Below are 16,606 nucleotides of genomic sequence, written 5' to 3'. Positions count from 1 at the left end.
TATATATGTGGTCAAAGTCAAGGTTTTCATACAAAGGCCTGCATTGCTCCTCCAAATTGTTCACTATAATTTCTGCTTTGTCTACATCTGTGTGAGCAAGGCCCTGGTCAGATATTGGGCAAAGGGATCTGTCTTTCTTTCTGATATTTTTCAGTAGTCCCCAGATGGAGTGATCAGTAGGTGAAATGGAGGCTAACTTTTCTTCCCATACTTGGTCTCTATGAGCTTTGAGTGCATCTCTTACTGCCCCAATTAATCTGTTTACAGCTGTTTTATCTTGTAGTGCACACATTACGGAATCTTTTCCTAGCTCTGTTTTTGTCTCTGATCGAGTTCATGATGTTTTCAGGCAAACGATCTGGCTTGTGGGCAGATTTGTAGGAGGTAGCTACCATTATAGCAGAATTAATTTGTTGTGTGAGATTTGTAACTGCAGTTTCTACTTCTTTTGTGCATATGTGAGGAACAGGTCCAATATAATCCTTGAGTGCTGTTGGCAGTCTTTCCCATGCTATGTAGGAGTGAGAAGGAGGAGACAGGTATTCTTGTTTTCCCAGCTGTAGTAGAATTGGATTGTGATCGGATGATAGTTCATCCATAAATATAATGCTGTATTGAAGTTTGATATCCTGCAGGATAGCTATATCCAGGATGTCAGCAGTGCCAAACATACTGCTGACATCCTGCGAACTACAAAGGATGTACTCAGCACCCAAAGAACAGATGGATGGAGGCAGTCAATCAGCCCTCCTCCTGCAGTATAAGAACACCAGAGGCCCAGGCATCAAAACTGGAGACTCAGTGGCCACAGTCAGAGACCTCCAATAATAGAGACACCCAAAAGCAAACAAGAAATTATGCCGATGTGACCCATACAAATAGACCAATACCAGAACAAAATCAACCAATAGCACCTAAAAATCTAACAGCTGTTATTATGGCCTCACTAGCAAACATGCTACAAGAATTCAGCCCATCAAACCCTACTCCACTAAAAGATTTCTTCATGAAACGCAGGTCATCCTCACAGCTCTCATAAATGAATAGTAACAAACTCATTCCAGCATCTCTTCAGATTGTTGCTAGGAATGCAAATGGCCTCAAAAAAAAAAATTCTGGAACTCCGAGATTTCACATATAGGTATCAACCAGATGTTATGTTAATCAGTGAAACTCATTTAAGACCCTCAGACAATCCTAAATAAGGGGCTATTGCCTATACAGAAATGATAGATTATTCTACGGAGGCAGCACTGCCATCATTAAAAATTACATTAAGCACTACTCTGTGAGCAACCCTTCAACCACTAACCTTGAGATCACAGGCATGGAAGTAGTCACCAGTTCTGCTGGCAGATTGAAAATCTACTCAACTTACAACCCTCCCCAAAAATCTCTACTACACTCTGACCTAAATGCCATCTTAAGCGATCAGAGAGCCCACCATTATAGCCGGGGATCTGAACTCCAAGCATCCTGCGTGGAATTGCACAACCACCAACAAGAATGGTTGCATCCTTTCTAATTACTTAGGGGAGATTAGCCATGCCCAGAATCTATGTAGAGCGGAATATAGATGTTTGAAATGTGGGGACAGCCACCCAACCAAAGAAAGCCGAGGGCCACCGCAGTTGACACATTTGGCCGAGGTGGTCCTCGGCTTTCTGCAGGTATTGGTTGGGTGGCTGTCCCCACATTTCAAACATCTATATTCCGCTCTACATAGATTCTGGGCATGGCAAACTTCTGGCACCTGTAGCACTGCCCAGATGATCTTTTCCGGAGTGGTTCTGGTGTGACGATGAGACCACAGACTGTTTTTAAGTTGTAGATATTTTTGTAAATTTTATGAATCTCTACTAACTAATGGCATGGGAGTCTTGTCTGCTTTGTACATTCTGCTGACTTTGACTGGGGGCAGATCCTGAGAATTAAGGTCAGTAGCTATTTCTGCAGTGTCAATGTCTTCACAGACACCACGAAGGACCATTTTTAAGTTGTTTTTTTTTTCGAGCTGAGCACAAAGATATGATACTGGATGCCTCTATCGTCCAGTTCTTTGGTCAACCTTCTATAGTCAGTCACTGTTGTTGGCTTTATCTTTATGCCTTCATCCATGTTTTTGGCCTTAATGAAGCCAATCTGTAGATTGGACATTGTGGATCTTAAAGCTGCCCATTTCTGCTTTTCTCTAAGGATGATCGGAGGCACCTTTTCTTTGGGAGAAATAGCGGCGTCCGAACCCTGAGCATCCTGTTTCATTTCGTTGTCTTTGTGCGGTTCTTCTGTTCTTCGATTTTTGCGTGCGCGCACTTCTACAAAGTCTGAAGGAGTAGAAGGTACCGATTCTAACTGATCTTCTGTGACACTTTCCGGGGGAAACGTGTCGTAAAGGTTCTCTTTTCCCGGCCAATTGATGTTAAGTAGTTCGCCTAGTCTTATAAATTCTCTATATACCTCATCGAATATTGTCTCATTTAGCTGTTTTTCCATGACTATCAATGTGAAGTATCTAAAGTTGAAAAAAAAAAAAATGCTTACCGTGCAGTTGAAGCCTTACTGGCACTAATGCAGGACTCAGAATTTTTGGGGTAGGAGCACTGATATATAATGGCGTGGTGTTCAGGACACATTTACAGCAAATATCATAAATATATAAAAGATGATATCGCAATTGACGTTCTTTTAAAGGAATGTTCGAGGAAACACTACTAATTGGTAAGTTTCATCTGTCATAAGGACGCCGGATCTATTTGTTATTTTTGCTGGAAAAGGGGACGGGATTAGCGCAACTTAGATATGTTATTTATAAAGTAGTAAAAGAATTTTTTTTTTCCGGAGGGAAAAAAAATTAGTAAATTGTGCGTCAAATTGAACTGCAAGAGGTAAGCGTTTTTATACTTAAGAGACAGGAGGAATAATATTGTATGCTGGATAAGAGAGCTTTAAAAAAAGGATTCCCATAGAAAAGAAGAAAATTTTCATATTTTCGGAAAGGCCCTAAGAAAGAAATTGACTATGAACATTTTTGTTATTGTGAAAACAAGGTGTTTAATCTGATAGACGCGATTAAGTATATCTTAAACAATCCAGTAATAGAGTTATGTGAATGTAATATTTTTGGATAAGAAATCTCTAAAGTGTAGATTTATTTTAGAAAGCCTTTTTTGTAGTTATTTATGTAATTTTATTTTAATGCATATATTGTTTTCGTTTTATTAAATGTGTACATTTTTTACATTTGGTCTTGAGTCAGTGATTTTCCGGATTCTAAAAGAAACAGTTAAAAGTCATTGCACCAATCGGAATTGAACCCTTGTGTAAATAATAAGCACTCGGAATATAAAAACAATCTTTATAGAGACTAATCTCTAAACAAACTCAATGTATTGATGTATAATATGCTTAGACTTTGTAAAGTCTTAGTATACTACTGTGTATCCATCTCCCACATACAATGCTGCTGTTACCTTATTAAAATAAGTAGATTACTAAAACATGACCTCCCCCAGATCCACCACTACCAAACCCATGCTGTCCATCAAAGATAATGCTATTCTTTTCAATCCAATTCTAGATCCTGATTCTCACTAGTCTTTCCAACACTTTAACAACACCTGACATTGGCCTATAATTTGATGCCCGAATTCTATCACCTCCTTTATGAAGCTGTATAATCTTGCCTTCCTTCCACTCCTTTGGAACTTGACCTTTTGTAAGACACATTAAACAAATATGTCAATACAGATGTCAACTCCCTGACACATTCCTTCAAAATATGCAGTGATATATTATCAAATTTCACAGCCTTATTAATATGAAATTTGTTTGATTCTCCATATATCTCTTCCTCATCCACTGCTCTCAAACTCTCCATGATGTTACATTCACAAGGATGAAAGACTTTTATGAATTATTCATTAAATATATCAATTATATCCTCTGCAGCAATTGTTCTTATACCATTTTCTCCAATCATTGCCATCCTACCATAATCAGTCTTATTTTTGCTAGCTAAATATCGAAAGGACTTCCTGGTTTTTTTTTTTTTTTTTTTTTTTTTTTTTTTTTTTTTTTTTTTTTGCTTCATTAGCTAACTGCTGCTAATACTGAACTTTTTCTACCCTTACCAACCAAATTTTCACCCTCCTTGACTGTTGTTTGTATTTCTCATGGAATTGATTTTATCACTTTTATGTTGCCTCCATAATGCCTTTTTTCTCTGTATTGCATGCTTAATCTCTTTATTCATCCATTTCACACCTACCTTATTTTACCTTCTGACCTTTGGAATACATTTAGACAATGCTTCTATTGGATGGTTCTTGAATACCACCCAAGCAGCACTGATATCCTTTCCACCCAACTCCTCATTCCATGCCAGAGCTGCAAACTGTCTTTTTAGATTCTCATAATCACCAGCCTTGTAGTTCCACATATACCCTCTCCTCACAGAAGTTTGCACATGGTTGACAACTACCCAGGTAATCACTTCATGGTCATTCTCACTAATTGGAGGGAGATTTGACACCTCATTTATAATAACATTCTTTAATGAGATGATCAAATCCAATGCCTTCAATCCTTGTGTGCCCTGTGTTATATACTGCCTAAGGTAGTGGACCCTGAAAAATTCAAACTAATTTTCTTTACTATTAGTTGCTATCTCGTCATCCCAATCTATATTGTTGTAATTAAAATCACTCATAATGATCACCCTTTTGTTTGACTAATTTGCTTATACCCTCCACATTATCAGATCTATAGCAACATCCAACAAAGTATTTCATTCTGTTCACCTGTATCTCGCACCATTCTGCCTCAAAACCACTACCACTATTTCTCTCTTGCTTCTCTGCCTTTATGGACATAACTATTTTTCTATTATCAATAGCACTCCTCTCTATCTTCATGAAATACATGATCCCCTTCCATCTCTATTCCTGTTAGGATGTCATCCTCATCCAACCATGTCTCACTTATTCCAACAGTTTTAATAATGGCAGCTGTTGTACATCAGTTAGCTGGGATTTCATTTTTCATGGAGTCTACAAGATTTTGTAGCATGTGGTGTTTGCAGCATGTTTGTATCCTGGCAACTGAAAATGTGGTGCGTTAGCAAACTGGGCAGCAGACATCCGCATAGTGTGTAGACAGTGGGAAGAGCTGGATGATATTGATATAATATATTGATGGGTTTCAGTAGTGGTAGTACCAGCAAAGAGATGTGAGTAACATTGTCGAAGGTGAGTTTATAAAATTAGGAAGTAGTTCAGCATATTTTGATTAAAAGGAAATCTTTATCTCATCAATAAACTAACAGTGCGTTAATGTTTCTTTATACAAATGCCAAGAATATCAGGAAAAAAAGGATATGAATTGGGGAAATTGATAGCCCCAGCCTGTTCATAGATTATTTGGATCAGTGAGACATTGTTGATAGAAGATAATATCCTTACAGGAAGAGAAATGTAAGGGGATATCATGTTTTGGCAGGATAGAAAAGTTAAATGCAGTAGTGAAGTATTACTTATGATAAGTGATGAGAGAAATACCTCTCAGAGAAAGGCATTTGGAGAGAAATGGCACTAATTGTTTTGAGAGAATATATGGTATGAAGCAGATGTGGGCAGGATAGGATATTTAGTGGGACATTGCTGTAGTCCAGGGAACACACAAGGTGAAGAGCAGGAGATGTTTAGGTTATTGCAGCAGTTAACACGTTAACTGCTGCGATACTAATTTTTTTTCCATCTTCACAGGCCACTGTGCTGAATCATCATATTATTAATTATATGAAGAGCCAAAGGCTTCAATTCGGCGACATATAAACTTATTTAGGTTAAGGGATATTACATCCCATATTGTTTCATAGCCGAATAAGAAGCTCAAAGAGTTTCATGCCGAATATAGTAAATATATAAAGTTCGGAGAGTCCAAGCGTAAGCAAATACCTGGATAGTGTTACAACTGACCCTTTAGGGAGTGCAACACTGAGGCAACTCATGGTAAGGGTGGAGCAAGCTCCGATCACTATTCTTGATATTTCCCCATAATGTGAAACCCAGCTCCTAGGCATCATATCCTAGGAGCTGGGTTTCACATTATGGGGAAATATCAAGAAGAGTGATCGGAGCTTGCTCCACCCTTACCATGAGTTGCCTCAGTGTTGCACTCCCTAAAGGGTCAGTTGTAACACTATCCAGGTATTTGCTTACGCTTGGACTCGCTGAACTTTATATATTTACTATATTCGGCATGAAACTCTTTGAGTTTCTTATTCGTCATATTATGTTATTCTAGCGATTAGTTCACTTAACCATGCTGTGAAAACAAGTTTTTGTTTTTGTTTAGACTTTTATTCAATGTGACACGCATGTGATGCATGCGGGTTTCACATATAACCTATCTGCCAAGTTTGGATTTCTTAGTGTATTTGTTTACCGAGTTGTTGTGACTTTGTTTTGTTTGTTTTATTGCTAGCTAAGTGATACAGTGAAACAAAAACAGGTATTTCTTTTCATTAGGTAAGTCAGATGTAAAATATTTAGCGTTTTGAAATGAGAATGTTATTATTTTAGTAATATGAGTGACTACGAGAGATAGCAGCAAAGATTGCAAAAACTTTTGGATGAATTGATGTCTGAAGAAGACTATCCTTTCAAGGTCCTTAGAACCATGCTTGTGAAGTGGTACTATTTTGCCTTCTCTCCCTTCCTTAGGAATCCTACCCACTGCAAGACTTTCATTAAATAACAACGTTGGGGGCATACCCAACTTAGTTTGTTAAGCATTCATAAGGAATGTTGTGCACCATTCTCACAGCCTTATTCACATCTAACCCAACCCGCATCTGATACACCTCTGTTTCTTTCACTTCCAATTCTCATAATACTTGCCTTTCTTCTATATATACCACCGCATCATTTACACCAATATGATATATATGCTGATAAAGTGCTTGTTCGATTCCTTTATATCCTTTGCAGCTGGTCAGGGAATCCTAGACTTGTCCTGGATTTATTTAGGAGTATAACATCATCTGCATAAAGTAAAGAGCTGAGATTAACATCTCAAATTTTGATATCTGGTTTAATATCACTTTCCTGCATAATGCGATCCATGTAGATGATGAATAACAGTTGAGATAATGTACACTCTTGTTGCACACCTGACTTAACATCAAACTATCTTCCTGTACCTCCTTCAATTCTAACTGCTGATTTATAACTTAAATAAAGACTATATATTGTTTGATATAATGTCCCATTTATACCATGTAACTGGTGTTTTTTGAACAACTTTCCTCTTGCCACCTTGTCATATACCTTTTCCAGATCTACAAAACCTAAATACAGATCCTTGTTATATTCCCATGATTTCTTAATTATTTGTCTTAAAGTGAAAATCTGATTCTGACAACGTCTATTTCGCCTGAACCTAGCTTGCTCTTCTCCAAGTTTCACCTCCCCAATGTTTCCTAGCCATGTCTCAAGAATACTTGCATATATCTTACCAGGAACAACACTCAGTAGAGAAATTTCTATGTAATTCTTACATTCAGCTTTATTCTCTTTTTATAGATGGGTACTATGAGTGCTCTACTCCATCTGGAATTTTACCATATGACCAGGGATTCTGAATTATGTAGTGTAGGTACTGTAAAACTATTATACCTCCCTATTTTAGCATTTCTGGTCAAATATCATCTACTCCAGCTGCCTTCCCACATTTCAGGTTTGTGAAAACTTTCTACTTCAAGTACAGATATATATTCTAGATTGCAAGAGGAAAGAGTTGGAATTGAAAGGGGTTTTAAAATGAATAAGCAGAAAGGGAAATGGCCCCAGTCGAGCATGGAGAGATCACATCGAGTGAGTGTATCAGTGGAACTAGCCGTAGATCCAGAAATGAGCTGTTGTGCTTATATACAAATGCTAGAAGTATAAGAAACAAGGCAGATGAAATGGTTGCATTAATTGCATCTGTTCACCCAAAGATTGTCGGAATAAGTGAGACATGGTTGGAAGAGGATGACATCCTGACAGGAATAGAGATGGAAGAGTATGGTGTGTTTCGTGAGGATAGAAGGGGCAAAAAGGGAGGGGGGGGAGTGCTATTGATGATAGAGAAAGAGTTATGTTCATACAAAGTAGAGATGCAAGAGGGAAATAGTGTCATGGTTTTGAGGCACTATGGTGTGAGATAGAGGTGAATGGAATCAATTACTTGGTTGGATGTTGTTATAGACTAGATAATGTGGATGGTGGTGATAATTAAATATATAATCAAATTAGTCAAGCAAATAAGAAAAGAGTAATCATTATGGGTGATTTTAATTATGGCAATATAGACTGGAATGATGAGATAGCAACTGGAGGTAAAGAAAATGAGTTTTTTGAGGGATAACTACCTCAGACAACATGTAACAGAGGGATGCAGGATAGAGGGTCTTGGATTTGAGCATCTCATCAAAGGATGTAATTATAAATGAGGTGGCAAATCATCCACCAATTGGTGAGAGTGACCATGAGATGATTACCTGAGTGGTTGCCAGCAGTGTGAGGAGCTCTGTGAGAAAAGGGTATATGTGGAACTACAAGGGGAGTGATTATGAAGAGCTCAGGAGACAGTTTGCAGGTATAGCATGGAATGAGGAGTTAGCTGGAAAAGAGATCAGTGCAGCTTGGGGGATTTTCAAAAAATATCTAGTAGATGCAATGTCTAAGTGTATTCCAAGGGTGAGAAGGTTAAATAAGGTAGGTGTGAGATAGATGAATAAAGAGATAAAGCATGCGATACAGAGCAAGAGGGCATTGTGGAGGCAGCATAAGAGAAGTGGAAATAACCAATTCCACAAGGTCTACAAAGACCAGGCAAGAAAGTTGACTTGGTTGGTGAGGGTAGCTAAAGAGAAGTATGAACAGCAGTTAGCTAATGAAGCCTGTAAGAAATCTATGGAGTTCTTTCGATATGTAGCCAGCAAAAGAAAGAATGATTATGGAAGGATGACAATGATTGGAGAAAATGGTATAAAGACAGCTGTTGTAGAATGTATGGTGGTGGTACTTAATGAGCAGTTCATAAAGATCTTTCAATCTTGTGACTTCATGGAGAGATTGAGAGCAGTTGATGATGTGGAGGAGAGACTGACTGTAAATAAGCAAGAGGTGTATGGGGAGTTGAGTAAACTAGATGTTAATAAGGCTGTGAGACTTGATAATATATCACCACCTATTCCGAAGGAATGTGCCAGAGAGTTGACACCTGCCTTGACATATTTTTTAATAAGAGTCTTGCACTCGGTCAAGTCCCTAAGGAGTTGAAGGAGGGCAAGATTGTGCCACTTCATAAAGGAGGTGATCGCACTCAAGCATCAAACTGTACGCCTATCTGTGTGTCAGGTGTTGTGGTTAAGTTGTTGGAGAAGCTTGTGAGAACTAGAATCCAGAGTTGGGTTGACAACAATGGTATTATCTTTGATGAACAGCATGGATTTGCTAATGGGTGGTCATGTTTTAGTAATCTCCTTACTTATTACAATAAAGTGACTGCTTCCTTGGACAGAGGAGAAGGATATAACCTATCTACCAAGTTAGGATACACAATAATATACTTAGATTTTGCAAAGGCTTTTGATAGAGTACCTCATGATAAATTGATAGTCAAACTAGAGCAGATTGGGTTGGATATTAGATTAGTGCATTGGATTGGAGACTGGCTATCTGATAGGTATCAACAAGTTGTGTATGGGAGAGCGATATCCAGGAAAAAGAAAGTCACTAGTGGTGTGCTTCAGGGGTCTCTTTTGGGGACATTACTGTTTAACTTGTATATTAACGATATAGGTGAAGGTTTGGATGGAGATATTCAGTTGTTTGCAGATGATGCAAAGTTGGAATGAATCATGAAGAGTAGATGTTGTGGCCTTACAAGAAGCCTTGAATATATTGAGTGATTGGGCACGGAAATGGAGATGCGAGTTCAATGTTGCAAAATGTAAGGTTTTAAAATTTGGAAAACAAAATTGGGATTCAGAATTTATGCTTGGTGAGGATATATTGTTGGAGGTAGAAGAAATAAGAGATCTGGGGGTGATAGTGGATAAGGATCTGAAATTTAGGTGAAACATAGCCAAAATTGTGAAGACAAAAAGGCTTCTAGGAATGATGCGGAGGACACTGATGTCTAGAAGTAGGGAGATTCTTGTTCCGTTGTATAAGGCTTTGATTAGGCCACACATGGACTATTGTGCCCAGATTTGGTCACCTGGTTTTCAGTAGGATGAAGAGATGTTGGAAGGGGCCCAAAGGCGATTGACTAAAGTAGTTTCTGACCTGGAATGTCGAATATGAGGAAAGATTGAGAAGATGTAATTGGCAGGGTCTGGTGTACAGGAGGAAGAGGGGAGATATGATAGAGACATAGAAGTTGGTAAGGGATTGTTATAGGATCACTGCTGGAGAAGTTCTACATAAAATAGTGGGAGATCGGGGGGGGTGACCAGAGGTCATCCCTGGAAACTGTATAAAGAGGATGTGAGTAGGGGAGTGAGGGACAGGTTTTTTTGTGCAGAATTGTGAATGATTGGAATGCCTTGCCTGAGAGTATTGTGTCTGCAAGGAGTTGCACATTCAAACTCCTTGCAGACACAATACTCTCAGGCAAGGCACGGTATGATGAGCTGTGTGTGTGTGTGTGATAAAAGGACCTCCCAGATGAGTGTTTGATTCCATGAGGTCTTGGGGTAATAATAATAATTGCATTCCTGTTGAGTGTTTTCTACCACCATGCTGTCACTGCTTGTTTCATTTAGTGAAATGAATCAAAGTAATTAATCCGTACATCAAGAATATCTTTATTCTTAGTTTTCATGTCCCCTTTATCATCTCTAATTCCTTTTACGGTACCCTTTCTTCCGTTTGTTCCTTATTGACTTCTTCAATAACCTGCAGAATATTTAACCACCTTCCTTATATTTTTCAATGTTCTTACCAAAGTCTATCCATGACTTTTGTGTAGCTAATTTTAGACAGTGCTTTGCTTTCTTACTTTTTCTCTGTATTTCCTAAGAGCACAAGGTGGCTTACTTGTCAGGAACTTTTGATATGCTTTCTTCTTTTCCTTGACTTCCCCTTTAACTTTCTGAGTCCACCATGGAGTTCTGATTTTTCTATCCTTGCAGATTACTGACCACGTGCTTCTCTGGCTAAATCACTCAAAGTTTTCTTTAGGGTTTGCCACTGAATTTCCAAGGTTTGATTCTTGCTTTCAAACTGTTTGAGTTTTTCTTGAATAACGGTTGTTTATTTGAGTCTACTGTTCACATCTGATAGCTATTGAACTTTGATTTCTTTCAAAACTTTCTTACACATTATGCTTAACTTGCTCAACACTACATGGTGATTAATTCCTATTTTAAATGAATCAGTGGGGAAAACATCACTGTTGACAATAACATAGTCAATGACACTTTTCTTATTCCTTGTGTCTTCTCTCCATGTGAATTTGTGCACATTTTTATATTGGAACATGGTGTTAGTAATTAATAACTCTAGTCGATGTCCTGAACAGAAATCTAGCAGGCACTTACTATTATTATTAGCTTTGCCCTTTTCTCCAAATTTTCCCAAAACATTCTCATATGTCTGGTAATCATTTCCCACTCTGCTGTTGAGATCTCCAACAACAACCAACTTTTCCTTTTTTGTTGTGTCAGCTGCCTTCTCTAAATGCCTCAAAAAAATCTCCCCACTTCTTCCTTATTAGAACCTTCTGGCACAAATAAGTTTTATCGTCAAATTTCCCATTCTGATACTAGCCCACATCACTCTATTTGATATTGCCTGCCATTCAAGAAGATTATCCTCATATTTAGTGTTTAATATTATAGCTATTCCTTCTTTAACCTGATTGTTATTTCCTGAATATAACATCTTGTATTTGTTGTTAGAAAGATCTCACCTGTTTGTTTTGATAACACCTATTATGTTGATCTGGTACTTATTCATTTCTTCTGCTAGTTCCATTTCTTTTCCATTGATGCTTCTTATGTTGATAGTGCCAATCTTGATTTCTGTTCATGTTGAGTTGGAGTTTGTTCCAGTAGCTGAATTTTTGCTGTTCACCATGGTTTCCTGATGAAAACAGCATGGGTCATGTTTAACCAGGCAATCCCCCAGCTGGTATGAAATTCCATCATGTTATACTATCATTTTGAGTTATGGTTTAAGCCAATAAGAATACAGTTTGGTCGGCTAATTCCCAAATTGCCAGCCCATCCTCGTTCATTCAGTATCCAGTAGGTACCCAACAGGGTGCACCATGAAAAGGTGAGGATTGGGCATTAGGTCAGAAGCCCTGGTCAGTTCTCTGCATCCTCCCCAAAAAAAAGGCCCTGTGGAGGTCTCTATCCAGCCTTGACCCTTAAGCACTCTTGATTACAGTTATCCTTTCCTAATTATTCTTCATCTTACTATTCTTCCTTTCACCATACTATCACCCTTCTTTCTTGCACTTTGTATTGCTAATGAGCATGTTGATAATCTTTTTTTATATTTCCTCCACAATTTTTTTTCAGCTCCTGCTATATATTGCTGCTTTTATTTATTTCGTATGGTAATTCAATAGCCTTGAGCCCCTTTTACGGGGTGGTTCGACATCACCTCAATACCCCCTATTTTAATCTTGGCTCGGGACCGGCATAGCTGACAATTCAGACCTGTGGCTGGAGGGATCGTCTTAAGTATTCCTGACTGTATCCATGTGTGTTCACGGGGCCAGTTTGCCTGTTTGCAGGATGAAAAACCCGTAGCTAAACTGGGGAGAAAAACTCTGCTGTCCACATCCAATACCGGCTAACTTGGCTATGGCTGAGGAAGATCCTTAAGCTCCTCTCGTCACTGACGGGAATCGAACCTAGGACACTCCTTCCCAAGGCATATGGTTGCAAAACACAAAGCCGCTAGGCTAACCGCACAGATATATATTGCTACTCATTTAATTTTCACTTGGTTTAGCCATCTGATCCTGAGTATGTGATGTGATACTGCTCATCACATTTCATCAGACAATCCCTGACCACTTCCCATGCACTATTAACATTATTTTCTTTGCTGTGACAATGTTTCTTCTAAGTTTATTATAATCACTGACTTTGTAATTCCACATTAACCCTTTTCTGAATGAGAATTCCATATGTTTAGCAACCTCTAAGGGCAAGACCATGTGGTCACCTTTTCCTCAATCTGAGGAAAAGCAGCCATGTTTATGGATACCCTTTCTAACGCTGGTACCAAATCCAGCACTCTCAACTAGACACAATCTGATGATGTACAGTACCACTAAGCTGGGATTTTCCTTTACATAATGATGAATAAAGCCAAACATATGAAACATTTAGAAAATGTTTCATAGATTTGGCCTGTAAACTGATTACAGAAGATCAATAAAGTTGAAGTTCCAATCATGCCATCTGGACCTCAACTATAATCTTCCCCCCCAAAATCCTGAATATCATTCTTCTGAAACACAGTTTCATCAATACAGTATGCAGCTTTATACCTTTTTACTGCAAAGTGCACATATTATAACACTATAATCCCTCCCACTGTCAATGCTAAAAATTTGATTTAGGTCTCCCTGAAGGAAGATAACATCAGTATCACTCCTTATAACTCCCCCCAACTTTGCATCATCAGCAAACAACTGAATATCCCTGTCAGCTACAAGCGATATTGTTAGCAAATAAAAAACAATAGAGACCCCAAGAACAAAGCCCTTCAGCACACCACCAGCCACCATTCTTTTCTAGTATGCTACCCTAACATACAATTTGCAACACATTGTTCAGAGAGCCAATCTACTACCCATCTGACCAATATGTCATCCATCTTCATCTTTCCTAGCTCATACACTAACCTATCTTGTGTCAGCCTATCAAATGATAGACTGACACATGACAAGCCCAAGAACATTACCAAGAATATCAGTAAATGTATAGAAATTCAAAAATAAATTATAAGATACTTTTATGAGCAATCAGTTAAAGAAAATAAACTATTAATTTTCTTTGAATGAAATATGTTTCAAAGTTTAATGAATTAATAAGAAATGCAATTATAAAAATTAGCAAAATCAGGAAATAAATTCATACCTATGAATTGGAAGCCTGAAGAGTCAGAAAGCAAATTTAGTGATAAGTAAAACCAAACCTGTGAAACATTTTCTACTTATAAACTGATAAAAGAACCATAAAAAATTGTGATTACATCTCCATTTTCTTTACTTAATTTCACTATGTAAATGCTTTGACATAAGCAGTGGCACACATGACTAAACTCTTAAGCTCAAACCTTGAAGTCGAGTAGGGTACAAAGGATGCAGTCTAAATGAAATTATTCACATCACTGCATCTAGAGAGCTGAGATACTTTAATGCAGCTTCCTTGATTTTGGAAACAAGCCAGGTTAAATATAGTCTGCATCCAGCTTCTCACAAACACCACTACACCACATTTTCCTATACTACACCCTATTTATAGTTTGCTAATAGTGTCTTGGATGTAGTTTTCTTTTTTACAGAACTTACTGGAAGGGAAGGGGAAAATTTGAATTCTACAAGCTTTAAAAAAAGTGCCATTTTGCAGAAGGGTAGCAAAAACATTTGCTTTAAAAATACACGCACACACATGAAAACAAACAAAAAAAAACATAAACACTTAGCATTTTTAATTATTTGATGGTTCTACTTTTGAACTAAACAAAATGTATAATAAAACATTCTTTTTCATGGGACATGTTAAGTTGTAGAATAAATGTAGTACAAGGTATAAAAGTATAAAAATATAACCATTAAATAATTAATGATAGCTCAGTACTGAAAATAACAATAAAAATGCAATATACATTTTGATTTTTTTTTCATAAAATTCTATAAAATTGTGCAAAACAATAATAATAAATTGCTTTTGGTCTTAGAGTGTTCATAATACACCTGTATGAATGATTTAGTTGGAATAGCTGCTTCTCTTATTGAAAATTGGTTTTAGTAAGACAGTAAATTTTCATTTACTACAAAAACTTAGCCTTAAATGTGGAATCACAGACAGAATAATAGAAGGAGATGATGTTAAAATATAATGGATTTATATAATGAGAATACTTTGTCAAGGTCCTTGTATTCCTCTTACCCTTCAGGAAAGCATAGTAAATCAATAAATTTTATTGAATGAATTTGAGCCAATGGTACCTCAGTATGTATTATATTAATGCTGGAATGCAACAGATTTCCTCTATTAATTGGCATAACTATATAGGGTGAGAAACCCCAGATTAAATTTTTTGAATGTACTATTACTATTTAATTATTTTTCATTTCAAATCTTTTAGTTGATATTATTAAATGTCTGACATTTGTGCATTAAAAAAATGTTTAAGAAGAAAAAATCAAAATAGCATTGGAATAATTCTCATTGTGAAGCACAGTAAGGTTTTTTAAATCAAATTTTTGAAAGGAAAATTACAGTCATTCATGGCATGAATTCATATTTAAAAGATAAAGCATAATCATGAGAACATACCTGAAAATATTTATGCAATATTTTATTCTTGTTATTAGAGGACTTCTGTAGCAACAAATGTTGACAAGTTTTCAGTATTGAGACCAAATTATGATGTATATAAAGAGTTGAATAAAAAATAAGCAATTAAAACCCAACAAAGTGTCATAAGTTGTAAGACTTACATCATCAGGGGTACTGGTACAAAAAACGTTTTACACAAAGCCTATTAACAATTAATTATACATATTACAAATACAAGGAATTTACCATTTGCATTCTGTTTATCAATTATATGTAACAGTTGTGAACTTATCATAACATCTATTATGTGTAATTAATTGTTAATATGCTTTTGTTGTGTAAAACATTTTTGTACTGGACCTCTGATGAGGTAAGTCTAATGACTTACAAAACTTGTTGCATTTTAATTGCTTATTTTTATTAAACTCTTTATTTATATCATAATGTGATCTCAGTACTGCAAACTTCCTACAGAAACTTACATTTGCAAAAACTATTCCTGTTTTAAACAATTATTCTGTTAGTCCTGGAATTTATAAGAAATTATAATTTTTTTTTTCCTCTTCTTCGCTTGCTCCTTTTCAGCATCAGAAAATTTCATTATAATCAGAATCTAAATCATTCTAATCTGTGAACTCATTATCATCCCTAATTTTAGTAAAAATTCATTCAGAGGGAAATTGGCTAAGACACAAAGCAAAAATTTGGCGGCTCCTACAGTGATGTGGCTGTTACTGAGGTTAGTTGCTGGAATGAGCTTAATATGCCCGAACGAATAAGAAGGACAACAAATCAGAATGGGATAGTTAATATAAGGCATCAAGGTAGGGATGGGGGTCTGCAATTCATGTATACTAATGCTAGGAGTATTAGGAACAAGAAGGAAGAATTTTTGGCCTTGGTTGGCACTTCCAGACCACGGATTATAGGCATTAGTGAGACTGAAGATGCTATAGCTAGTGGGATTGAATGTGAGGGGTATAGTGTGTTCAGGAATGACAGAGAGAATAAATTGGGGGAGGA

General features: G+C 37.0%; 1 protein-coding gene across 1 annotated transcript in view; it reads right to left on the bottom strand.

The window, feature by feature from the left end:
- Positions 1-14,394, bottom strand: part of LOC150110251 (uncharacterized) — a 653,148-nt gene extending 638,754 nt beyond the window's left edge. Inside the window, exon 1 of the mRNA XM_090398596.1 lies at positions 14,156-14,394. The gene's annotated coding sequence lies outside the window, so the exon portion shown is untranslated. The remainder of the gene's footprint in view (positions 1-14,155) is intronic.
- Positions 14,395-16,606: the final 2,212 nt, after the last annotated feature.

This window comes from Typopeltis vanoorti, chromosome 1, assembly GCF_054136105.1.
Source record: "Typopeltis vanoorti isolate ZY-2024b chromosome 1, IOZ_Tvanoo_1.0, whole genome shotgun sequence".
In the NCBI taxonomy this organism is placed as follows: Eukaryota; Metazoa; Arthropoda; class Arachnida; order Uropygi; family Thelyphonidae; genus Typopeltis; species Typopeltis vanoorti.
The sequence above is the reverse complement of the archived record's forward strand: the minus strand, read 5'-3'. Positions and strand labels throughout refer to the sequence as shown.